The sequence below is a fragment of the Solanum tuberosum genome, unplaced genomic scaffold (genome assembly GCF_000226075.1).
Source record: "Solanum tuberosum cultivar DM 1-3 516 R44 unplaced genomic scaffold, SolTub_3.0 scf00006, whole genome shotgun sequence".
In the NCBI taxonomy this organism is placed as follows: domain Eukaryota; kingdom Viridiplantae; phylum Streptophyta; class Magnoliopsida; order Solanales; family Solanaceae; genus Solanum; species Solanum tuberosum.
Genome location: NW_006238932.1, coordinates 2,614,856 through 2,627,133, shown reverse-complemented (window position 1 = coordinate 2,627,133; position 12,278 = coordinate 2,614,856). Strand labels below are relative to the sequence as shown.

General features: G+C 37.7%; 1 pseudogene; it reads right to left on the bottom strand.

The window, feature by feature from the left end:
- Positions 1-4,151: 4,151 nt before the first annotated feature.
- The window catches only part of LOC102599968 (uncharacterized), a 73,221-nt pseudogene continuing 65,094 nt past the window's right edge, over positions 4,152-12,278 (bottom strand).

The window sequence follows — 12,278 nt, the reverse complement described above, 5'->3', positions numbered from 1 at the left end:
AGATTTGCCAGATCTGGAGGAGACTATTGTATAGTCAATGATCCAAACATCGCTGACCGAGACATTCACCATACAAATGGAGCGACTATTTAGACAGGATCCTTCTTTACCTCCCTTTCTGTCTTACTTTATTTTTACTTTTGGATATTATTTTGATTGCATTTGAGGACAAATGATTTTTATTTGTGGTGGGGTGAGGCCCACCTTTTGTTACTTTTTGTTTTGTGTATATATTTGGGTTTTGAGCTATAATTGTGTGTTACACTACTTTTGTGGATGATTGAGCTTGTGGCTCAGTGTTCTTATTTGTAAATGATTTTTGGACCCTTCGAAAAAAATATTTGTGCCACCTCTTGTTTGTGTTAAAGTGGTTGTTCTCTTGCAAATTTGAGTATCGGTTTTGATCAATACCGATGACTTGAATAGTGCTCATAATCGAACAAAAATGAATGCGCGGCTACGATGAGGCCAAGTGAAGTTTCATAGACAATATGTGAACTTTTTGCATCTCGTTGTAACTAGACATGTATCAAATTGAGTCTCTTATGACGAACATTGCACACTAGCAAAAGTGTGGAGTCTTGTTTGACATTGGTGTCAATGCCTTGTGTGATGAGCTTACCGTGAACCATGTGTGATGACACCTAGAATTTTTCCCGTTGGTCCGGTTGACTAAGTGATGCAATCTCTTGATATGATCTTAGGCAACTTTGAAGAGTGTGAAAGAATTTGATATTATACCTCTTTTTTGTGGCCTACCTTGTGAGTGTGTGAACCCCGCTTGAACACCCCTTGAGCCTTAACCTTTTTCTTGGAATAAACTTGATGAAATGGTAACCTTTCTTGATCCATTACCCATAATCCTCATGATTTATGGTTTGTGTGAATAACCAACTTAGGCCAAAAGCCTAAGTTGGCCTAAGTTGGGGGTGTGGTGAAAAGAGAAGGTAAATCAAGAAGTGCAAGAAAGTCCCCTTTGACCCATGGATTGAGAAAAATGAAACCCCTCCATATAAAAAAAAGAGTGAAAACGAAAAAGAATGAAAAAGTTGTGGAATAAAGTTGTGAAAATGCAAGAAGAAATAGGGTTATCCAACGGTCCATGGAAAGTGAATAATGGGATGACTTTTGAGCACGAATGAAAATGATGAAGAAAAGGAAAGAGAGTGTTGTTCATACCACATTTCATGAGGATTACAACCCTTGAGATTAAATGACCATACCCTTGCACTCAGCTCCATTACAAGCCTTGAAAAGACCTCTTTGATCTTGAGCGAGCTGAAACAATTGTTGATTGGAAAGTAAGGGCAAACCTATGGGTGAAATCATGCATTGTGTTCATCTTTGTGAGTGTGAGCGTTGCATTTGATTCCGAAGTTTTAAATTGTGAATCATTGTGTGTTATTATGGAATCATTCTTTGTGTGAGGGCATTTAAGTATCATTGTTGAGCCTGAACTTGCATTTGAAGCAAGTATTGTAAACTTGAGAATCTTTGATAATGGTGAGTCACAACTTGAATCTTTGAGTGCACAATTGATCCTTGCATGAGTAAGTTGAGTCTTTTTGTGTGCATTCATGATTGAGTCTTGTGTAGCACTATTTGAGACATCCTTTTTGAACTGCTGAACTTGAGTTTTACTTGAGGACAAGCAAAAGTTTAAGTTGGGGGTGTTGATGACTCTACAATTTGGACTCATTGAGGACTTTATTTTAATAGATTTAGTGTCCTCAAATGCATATTTTGTGCCAATAACTGATGTAAATCCTTGATTTTCAGGTATTTGGATTGAGGAACAAAGCATGGACACTAATGAGCAAAAAGGAACAAGGCAGGTGAAAGAACGAAGAAAAGAAGGCCTGAGGTTCGCCTAAACCATTGGGTGAGTCGCCGAATGGCCAGGGTCTTGCCTAATGTTCCAGTGTGCCAAGCCCTGAAGGAGAAAATCAAGTTGGCGATACAGAGGAGCAGTCGGCGAGCCGCCAAATGGTTCCGTGATGCAGTCCTATATCGCCCAAAGTTACAGAACTTGAAGTTGCGGAAGGCCAAAGCAAAAAGACGATGGAACTGACAAATGGCGGATCGCTGAGTGGATCGGCAATCCTGACTTATCGAGCCGAATGGTCCTTCGCAACACATTTTTGGCTACTATAAATACATGTTTGAATTTTTAGTTAAAGAGACTTTTCATCAGATTGTATGAGATTTTTATCTAGTTTTCATTAGAAAGATTAGAACTAAGTTTTGAGACAATATTTCCTTAGCTTTGAAGATTGGAAGTGGGTGTAGAAGATTCTTCATCTTAGACCTTTGTAAAGACAATTTTAATCTTACCTAGTTAATGGAAACACAATTTGGTAACGATTTCTATCTTTTTACGATGTCTAGCTAAAACCCCAATTCTTGGGGTGTGATTATGGGTTGATTTAGCTATTGGGTATTGTTAATTGATAGTGTAAATGCTGTTTAAAAGTGATTTCATTCAATAATTGTGGCTTAATCTAAAGGGTTGTAGTTGCAAATGCAATTCTACCTTAGTGTTTTTGGCTTGCTCGAGAGAGGGGTTTTAAAACAAAAAATACTGATTTGATGGTCTGTGGGTATTGGGTTTTCATGGGTTCAGCTCGAGAGAGTGAATCCTAAACCCTTTTCCACACATTCAGCTCGAGAGAGTGAATAGACTAAAGCGTAGGCTGTTCTTAATTGCTGCTTATTGGTGTTCGAGAGAAACCAATTTGATTCGGGGTAAATTGTTCGAGAGAAAGTTTATCCCCACTAAAGTCTAGCTTATTCACTGATTTACATCTATTCACTATTAATTGTAATCACCCATTTGTCTACCTTAGCTCATAATCCAATCACATCCCAAGAACCCGTCTCTATACTTGTTATTTACGTGTTATTTGTTGTTGTAGCTGATAGTTGAACCGAAATCCCCATGTTATTTGACACTTGTGTCACCCCAAACTTGAACCATGCTTTTATTCATAAATGTTTTTACCTATGATTGACTTGAACATATTCATGCTTTTCTATTGATTCTCAAATACGTACCACTCCCTTGGGACTCGATCCCAACTCACTTAGTTGGGTTATATTACTAACTAACGATCGTTGACGCTTAGTATTGTATGAAATGTCTTTGAAACGTTATTAATCAATATCCTATAAGGACTAATATACCAGGGACTAAGCTTCCGCTTTTTACCAAATCTCATAACACCATTCATGGGTGAAAGCTTCAAAAAGACCGATTCATCTGTTTCAAACTCTAACTCTCTTCTCCTAACATCAGTATAGGGTTTCTGACGGCTCTGGGCTGTTTTCAACTTGTCTTCAATAACTTTCACTCTCTCCATAGCTGGATGAACTATGTCTATCCCTATCAACCCAGCTTTACCAATCTCAAACAATCTTATAGGAGATCTGCATCTTCTCCCATAAAGAGCTTCATAAGGAGCCATATGGATGCAAGAGTGGTAACTATTGTTGTAAGCAAACTCTATGAGAGGTGAGTGATCATCCCAATTACCTTTGAAATCAATCACACAAGCCCTCGACATATCTTCTAAAGTCTGAATGGTGTGCTCTTGACCATTAATATGTTGATGAAAAACAGTACTCAAGTTCACCTTTGAACCCAAACCTTTATGGAAAGACTTCCAGAATTATGCACCTCTATTTGAAATAATTGAAACTGTAACTCCATGAAGTCTAACTACCTCTTGAAGATATAACTTGGCATAATTCTCTGCTGAATAGGTAGTCTTTACCGGCAAAAAGTGGGCTGATTTAGTCATTCAATCTACAATCACCCAAATAGAATCATGCTGTCTGCGAGACCGCGGTAAGCCAGTAATAAAATCCATATTGATCATCTCCCACTTCCATTTTGGAATCTCTATATTCTGAGCCATACCATCGGGCCTTTGATGCTCTACCTTAAGTTGTTGACAATTCGGGCATTTAGCAACGAACTGTGTAATACCCTTTTTCATGCTACTCCACCAATAGACTTCTCTCAAGTCGCGATACATCTTTGTCGAACCTAGATGGATAGAGTATTTGGAGCTATGAGCTTCACTTTGTGCTTGTGAAAATTTGCCTTTTATGCAAGCAAAATAAGGTCTTGGTCTTGTTTCTCTTTTAATTCAGATGGAATCCAACAAGCGGACTCCCAAGCGTTCCAGTCTATGCACATCCTTGGCTAATTCCTTCTTCTCATCCTCAACATGGGAAGTACTGCCCATAGACAACCCGCTCAAAGCATCAACACCAATATTAGCCTTACCTGGGTGGTATAGAATACTCATGTCATAATCCTTGATTAAATCTAACCGCCTCCTATGTCTGAGATTAAGCTCTTTCTGACTGAATACGTACTGAAGACTCTTGTGATCGGTGAACACTTTCACATGAACACCATAGAGATAGTGACACCATATTTTCAAAACAAACACTACGGTAGCCAACTCTAGATCATGGGTTGGGTAATTTTTCTCGTGAACCTTAAGCTATCGGGAGGCATAAGCTATAACTTTACCATTCTGCCTCAATACACAACCTAGTCCAACTTTGGACGCATCATAATACATAACAGAGGCTTGTGTACCATCTGGTAAGGTCAACACTGGGTAGTAGTCAACCTAGTTTTCAATTCCTGAAAGCTTTTCTCACAAGCTTCAGATCAATGAAACTTTGTTGTCTTCTGAGTTAACTTGGTCAAAGGGGATGAAATAGATGAGAATCCCTCGACGAACCTTCTATAATATCCAGCTAACACCAAGAATATCCTAATATTAGTCAGAGATATGGGTCTAGGTCAGTTCTCTATTGCCTCTATTTTCTGAGTGTCAACTCGAATTCCATCACCTGAAACAATGTGGCCTAAGAATGCCACAGACTCAAGCCAGAACTCACACTTAGAAAATTTAGCATACAACTTAGTATCTTTGAAAGTGGGGAGAACTACTCTAAGATGACTAGCATGATCCTCCTCATTCCTCGAATAAATTAGAATGTCATCAATGAATACGATAAAAAAACATAACAAGATAAGTCTTAAACACGCTGTTCATAAGATCCGTGAACGCTGCAGGCACATTAGTCAAACCAAATGACATGACCAGACACTTTTAATGACCACAACGGGTCCTGAATGTTGTCTTGGGGATGTCACTTTCTCTTACTCTAAACAAATTATAGCCTGATCTGAGGTCTATCTTAGAAAAACAAGTGGCACCCTGAAGTTGATAAAAAAGATCATCAATCCTCGGAAGGGGATACTTATTATTTTTGGTAACCTTGTTCAATTGATGGTAATCAATACACATCCTAAGTGAACCATCTTTCTTCCTCACAAATAAGACTGGAGCTCCCCAAGGTGAGACACTGGGTCAAATGAAACCTTTCTCAAGAAGATCTTTCAACTCCTCTTTTAACTCTTTCAACTCAGCTGGAGCCATTTTATATGTAAGAATAGAAATAGGACGAGTATCAGGAAGAATATCTATACTGAAGTCTATTTCTCTCTCAGGAGGGACTCCGAGAAGAACATCTGGAAAGAATTATGGAAACTCACTCACGACTGGAACTGACTGAATAGGTGGTGTATCAACACTAAAGTCATTAACTCGGACTAAGTGATAGACACACCCCTTGGAAACGAACTTTCTTGCCTTAAGGTACAAAATAAAATGAACATTAGGCACTGCTGAACTACTTCTCCACTCTATAACTGGCTTATTAGAAACTGGAACTTAACTACTCGAGTTCTACAATCAATTGAGGCATAACATGCATGAAGCCAGTCCATACCTAGAATAACATCAAAATATACCATGTCTAACTCGACTAGGTTAGCCATGGTGTCCTTGTGATTGACATAAATGACACAATCATGATAAACTCTCTCAGCTAGAATAGACTCACCAACAGGTGTGGAAACACTGAAGGGCTTAAGAAGTTTCTCAAGAAGAATTTCGAAATTCATCGCAATATAAGGAGTCACAAAAGATAGAGTCGCTCCTAGATCTAACAAAGCATATACATCAAAATAAATGACTTTGATCATACCAGTAACAATATCTTGTGAATGCTCTTGCTTTTGGCGACTGTTGATAGAATACACGCGATTTGCTCCTCCGCCTGTCCCTGAAGTAGTTCCTCTAGGTGCAACTCTGTCTATGGGAGCCGTTGAAGAAGAATGGGCTATATTTCTCCCATTAACACCTTTCTGCATGTTCTTAGGGCACTCTTTCATTAAGTGGCCATTTTGACCACACTTGAAGAAACCTGTGGAGCCATCACGACACAATCCTGAGTGGTTCCTACCACACTTAGAACATGCAGGAGTCCCATTACCTCCTTGTGCCACACTACCTTTAAACTGAGTCTAGCTCTGAAGTTCTGTGAATTTTGATTCGTGAGCTCACCTCTGTTCCTTGGTGCAGGTGCACTTGTATATGATGGATCAAGTCCCCTTTTGCTTTTGTTGGAAATATGACCGGTTTGCATTACTCTTCTGCTGTGCAGACTCATATCCTGCAGTCTTAGCTTTCTTGTTTCAGAACTCTTCTCTATCTCTCAGCTTATCTTCCTCAGCTTGTTGCACATGGATCATCAGTCTTGCTATATCCATATCTCATATGAACATAGCTGCCTTGCCCTCCTTACTTGATATATGATACAACCCAACAACATACAGACTCATCCTGCTCCTCATGTCAGCAACCATATCTGGAGCATAACGGCACAGTTGGTTGAACTTAAAGCTGTACTCATGCACGCTCATAGATTCTTGCTTAAGAGTAAGGACTTCCCTTACCCTTGCCTCTCTTACTTCACGTGGAAAGAAACGCCCTAAGAAGACCTCTTCAAACACAGCCCAACTCATAGTTGGTGCACCTTCAACTTTATTCTTCTTCCATTGGTCCAACAATATTCTAGCGACACCCTTCAATTGGTATGCAACTAGGTCCACTCGCTCAACATCAACAACATGCATAATCTCAAAAACCTTCTGTAGCTCTTCCACAAAGTTTTCCGGATCCTCAGTGACACTTGAACCGGTGAAGTCTGGAGGATTCATCCTTAAGAACTCTTGGATCCTGAACGTATCAGCCACATCCTGTCAAACCTCTCTCTGTTGCCCAGCTTGGTTGGTCACAACTTGACTCAAATCCAGATAGCTCCCCAGAACTCAGCGTTAGTGACCTCCCCTTGGGGTTGCACTTCAGATGCTTTGGGTTCCCCTTGATCCTGTGGTTCAACATTCTTTCTAGAGGGATGACCTCGAATAACTCTTCGTGGAGGCATGATCTGAAAGATACTCGCAAGCATGAATTAGCGAGAAACTTTATAGAGATAAACTCTATCGCACAGAAAGAGTATGAAAAAAGTGATATAGTTCCTAAATGTTGCAGCCTCCTAATTATATATGTGGCGCGCTTCACACTAATAAAAAGGACTCTACATACATGGCTTCATAGACACCCTAGGATGTTTGAACTCTGTGCTTTGATAACAAGTTTGTCACTCCCCGAGACTACACCATTGGCGCGACTGGCACTCGAGAACCAATGTTGGCCCCAGGCAAACCCTTGGCCTAGCTTAACTACTCGTAGAAGACTTACTTAACCTAGAATAATCTCAAAATATAGATTCAAATAATAAACTAAGAATGTTTTTAAAGGAAACATTCAACTGGACAAAGAGGCAACTCAAGTCTTAGAACAAAACAATTGAAATGAACAAGACTCAGGAACTACTGTCTATCTATCTATGAAGTCTCTAATACTATGAGGGATGTCGGGACAAGACCCCCAATTATCCTAACAAACTGAAATGACAAAACATAAGAAAGGGATCCTCCGGAAGCAAGGAAGCTCACCAAACAACTCTGGAACTCAACTGGATCAATGACTGGTCACATGTATCTGCATCATAAAAGATGCAGGACAAATGGCGTCAGTACATGGAATGTACGAGCATGTGAGGGGAAATCTAGCCAAGACATAAACTTGAACTGGAACTGAAAGAAACACTTACCTAATCTCAACTCAACTCAGGGATACTCAACTCATTTCAATATAAAGCAATAGTAAAGAATGCTGTATAAGGAAAAGCTTTTAAAACAGTGGGTAATAATTTCATGTATTTAAAAATACAATATATCTAATTTTATATGCAAGAATACAAAATAAATTTTGTTTGTGTATATATAAATACAAAATAAACTCTGTGTGGAGGTTCTCTAACCGACAACCATTACTATGAGTTAAGTGATGATAAAGCGTCTAGCCCACACTGCTAGAACTGTCCTATACTTTGCTAGGGTATAGAACCTACTACTAAATGGATCCACTAGTCTATGCTAAAAAGCAATAAGAAATCGTCTTAAAAGTATGACCCTTTCTACCCACGTTGGCTACATGATTTTTGAGGACTTTGATTTATCTGAACTCATCCTCATATCGGTGCTCAATACTACTCCCAAAATGAAACTAGCTCATATGTTTAAAAATATAACTCTTTTTGTGGTTTGAGATTATTACTCAAAAATCTTTCTCTTAAAAGAGATGATACTCAAAACTACTCAAAAACTCTTTTGGAAATCGGTGTTTCCTCTCATCTTAAAATGTTGAAACATTTACTCTTGGGAATACTTAGTTCCCATATATCATTTTGAAGAAAATGAACTCAACTCTACTCTTTATCAAACTCTAATGCTCAAGTCTTAAAACAATTTTAAAACGATTGTAAAAGACTTATTAAAATGACTTGGAAGAACTCTCAAGACTTGACTCTTAGCTGTACCTTGAATTTGAATTGTGGATTTAAGGTTAGGATTCATGATTGATCAATCTTTCGATGTTTAGATGTAGTTTACAAAGATTAAAATCAGTAGAGAGTAAAGGTATACATTAGAAGAACTTAAACGGAGCAAATGACGGAAAAAGGGTGGGGGCAGGTGTCCCTGGCGCACTGCTGGCGCGGGGCGCTAACCCATAATGTTCAGATAGTCATTTCTGGCGCTTCTAGGGAGCGCCGCACCACCCCCAAACAATTCTGATGAATTTTTCATCTCGTTTTCTGATCCTAAAACACTTCTAATAGATTGATTTCCTAAAATTTCCCTTAGATTCAATTACCCAATACAAATACACAAGAATTTAATCAAAACAACTTTTAAAACTTGATTCAATTATCTCAAGAACTCATTAAATCCATCCTAATTCAAGAACATAAACAATACTTCAAGAACACTTATCAAGAACTCAATTCCTTCAACTTTGAGAATGAATTTTTGCTGAAAATAACACGATTGGTGTGTGGGTGGATGAACTCAACACTATGAGAACTCACATACCTCTTAGGATCGAATCCTTGGCGAAAACCCTTCGAAAATCTTCCGATTCTTGACGAACGTCTTGAACTTTTCTCCTTTTCTTGAACTCCTCTCAAAACCCAAGCTTATTTTGATTATGAAAACTGACCCTAATAAGATTTTACCCCAAAAATAATACTAATTTCGAATTAATCTAATTGGGAAAGATAAAGACCAATATACCCCTCACTAATTCGAGTAACTTTCCTTAATTGGACAGAAAAATTTCAAATGGCCATATCTCCCTCATACAAGATCGAAATTGAGCAAACTAGGTGGCGTTGGAAAGAGGATTCCAAGACCTTTCATTTGATATCTTATGGGCCACCTAACACATCTTGTACTGAAAGTTATGATCGTTTGAAGTTGACCCAAAACTCATAACTTAGCATAATTTGCAAAATTTCAGATTTTTGGCTCTTTCCAAATTTGGCACTTTCTAAATCTAGCTTGTTCTAACACCAGCTGTTACAATGAGTCCTATCCAGGGAGGATATATTCCATTAACCTTGGCTACTTGAGGGGGATAATTTCCTTAAGGACACACTGTGCATTCAGTGGGCTCGATTTTAATCTTTTCAATATCTGTTTTGTTGCAGATTCTATTTTGTTCACTAAATTTAACATTCTAGTTTTGATAATATGCTTTAAAATTTGTTGTTTCTTACGAAGTTATGCAAAGTTATTGTTCTAAGTATCTTCGTAATATAGCTTGATAACAATCTGAAAGAAATTAGTTTTGTTATTATTAATTTGTATTATGTTTGAAGACTAAAGCCTATGTGGTTTTCTACTCTGTGTGAAATTTGTTTGCTTCTAATTTTTAGACACTTAAATCTCATGATTTTCCACTCCTTTGGTTTGAAGAATATAAAAATTTCACTGAATGTATCAAATGTGCATTTGGTTTGAAGAATATAAAAATTTCGCCAATTTATTACACACTATTTTCAACTTGAAGTATAAAAATGATCAAAAATATAAAAGTTAAGCGATTCAAAAAATATAAACACTTCACTTCCATACGCTAAAATCCTTCCTCACCATTTTCCCCAAGCTCTAAGTATCCTACGTAGGTTTTGGAGTAACCCTCATCTATTTTACTAACGGAAAGTGAGAACAATTAAAAGAGCCAGACCTGCTATAACAGCCATGCACCCACTAAAGAAACGAATCCACAATAGCAAAATTCACTCTATGGTGGGCTGACATCAGTCAAGATCAAATTCAAATTTTGAATTTTTATCTTGTCACCCAAAATTAATTTGGCAACGTATTTCAAAAAATTTCGAGGTTCCATACGAGATGCTTGAATAACGATGGAATAGGTTGTTACACTTGACCATGTGTGTGACTTAAGAAAGTTTTTTGAAAGATTGTGAAAGTATAATCTTAAGCTTAATCCAGGCAAGTGTGCATTTGGGGTTTCATCTAGAAAACTTTTGAATTTTATAGCTAACTAAAGAGGTATTGAATTAGACCCTTCCAGTATAAAGGTTATTCAAGAGTTATTGCCCTAAAATAAAAACTAAAGTCATGAGTCTTCTTGGGAGATTAAACTACGTACATTAATAGGTTCACCGCTATACTCACCACTACATGTGAGCCCATATTCAAGTTGCTTAAAAAAGACAATACTGTCAAGTGGAAAAATAAGTGCCAAGAAGCATTTGATAGTATGAAAGAATATTTGACAAACATTCAAGTACTAGTCAAAATCAGTAGGCCATTATTTTTGTATTTGACAATGATGAATAATTCATTTGGATGCGTATTGGGACAACATGATTTCATAAATAAAAGAGAACAAGCGATTTATTATTTGATCAATATGTTCAAAAGTTATAAATTAAAATAAAATTTCTTAGAAATGACATGTTGCCCCCTTACGTGGGTCGCCCGAATATTGAAATACTATCTTTCGTCCTATACGACTTATATAATATCCTGAATGGATCCTTTAAAGTACATCTTTCAGAATCCCATGCCAAGGGGAAGGTTGGCAAAGTGGTAGATTCTATTTACAAAGTTTGACATTATGTGCATCACCCGTACCGCCATGAAAGCACAAGCATTGGCTAATCATTTGGCGGAAAATCCAGTTGATGACGAGTGTGATACTTTGAGAACCTACTTTCCTGATGAATAAATTAATTCCACTGACAGAGAAATTCGTGACGGAAGTTACACGTGGAAATTATAGTTTGATGGAGTTGTCTTTATAAAGGCTGTACGGATTAGAGAAATTCTTATTTCACCAACTGGGCATCACTATCCTTCCACAACATGACTTCATTTATTATGTATCAATAATACAACAGAATATGAAGCTTACATCATGGGCTTAAACATGGCAGTGAAGTTATAAGTACAGTAGTTAGTAGTTTTGGTCACGACCAGAGCCTACACCGTAGACGTGACTGATACTCAAGAACCATTTCTGATCCCCAAGCGAACCCTTGACTTGACTTACTATGACTCACATGACTCTACATAGTACGTGGAAGCTTAAATAGATGAGCATTTAGACATTTAAAGAAAAATCTTAAATCACTGTCTTGAAATACTTAACATAAGTCATAAGTTAAACAAACATCCCGAGAAACAATGGAAACATCTAATTTTGTCTGTCTATGTAGCCTCTAACAGTTGAAGATCGATTTTAGAACAAGACCTACGACACCTCAAATGCTACTAAAAATGAAATGAAAATGGAGTCTCCTAGAAGCAAGGAGGCCTCACCAAATACTGTCTACGAGTGTAAGGTGATCTCAACGAAACACTGTTGATGATCCTGAACACCTTATCTGCATCATAAAAGATGTAGGTCGAATTACATCAGTACATTCAATGCACGAGTATGTAATAAGGTTAAATTAAATAATAACTG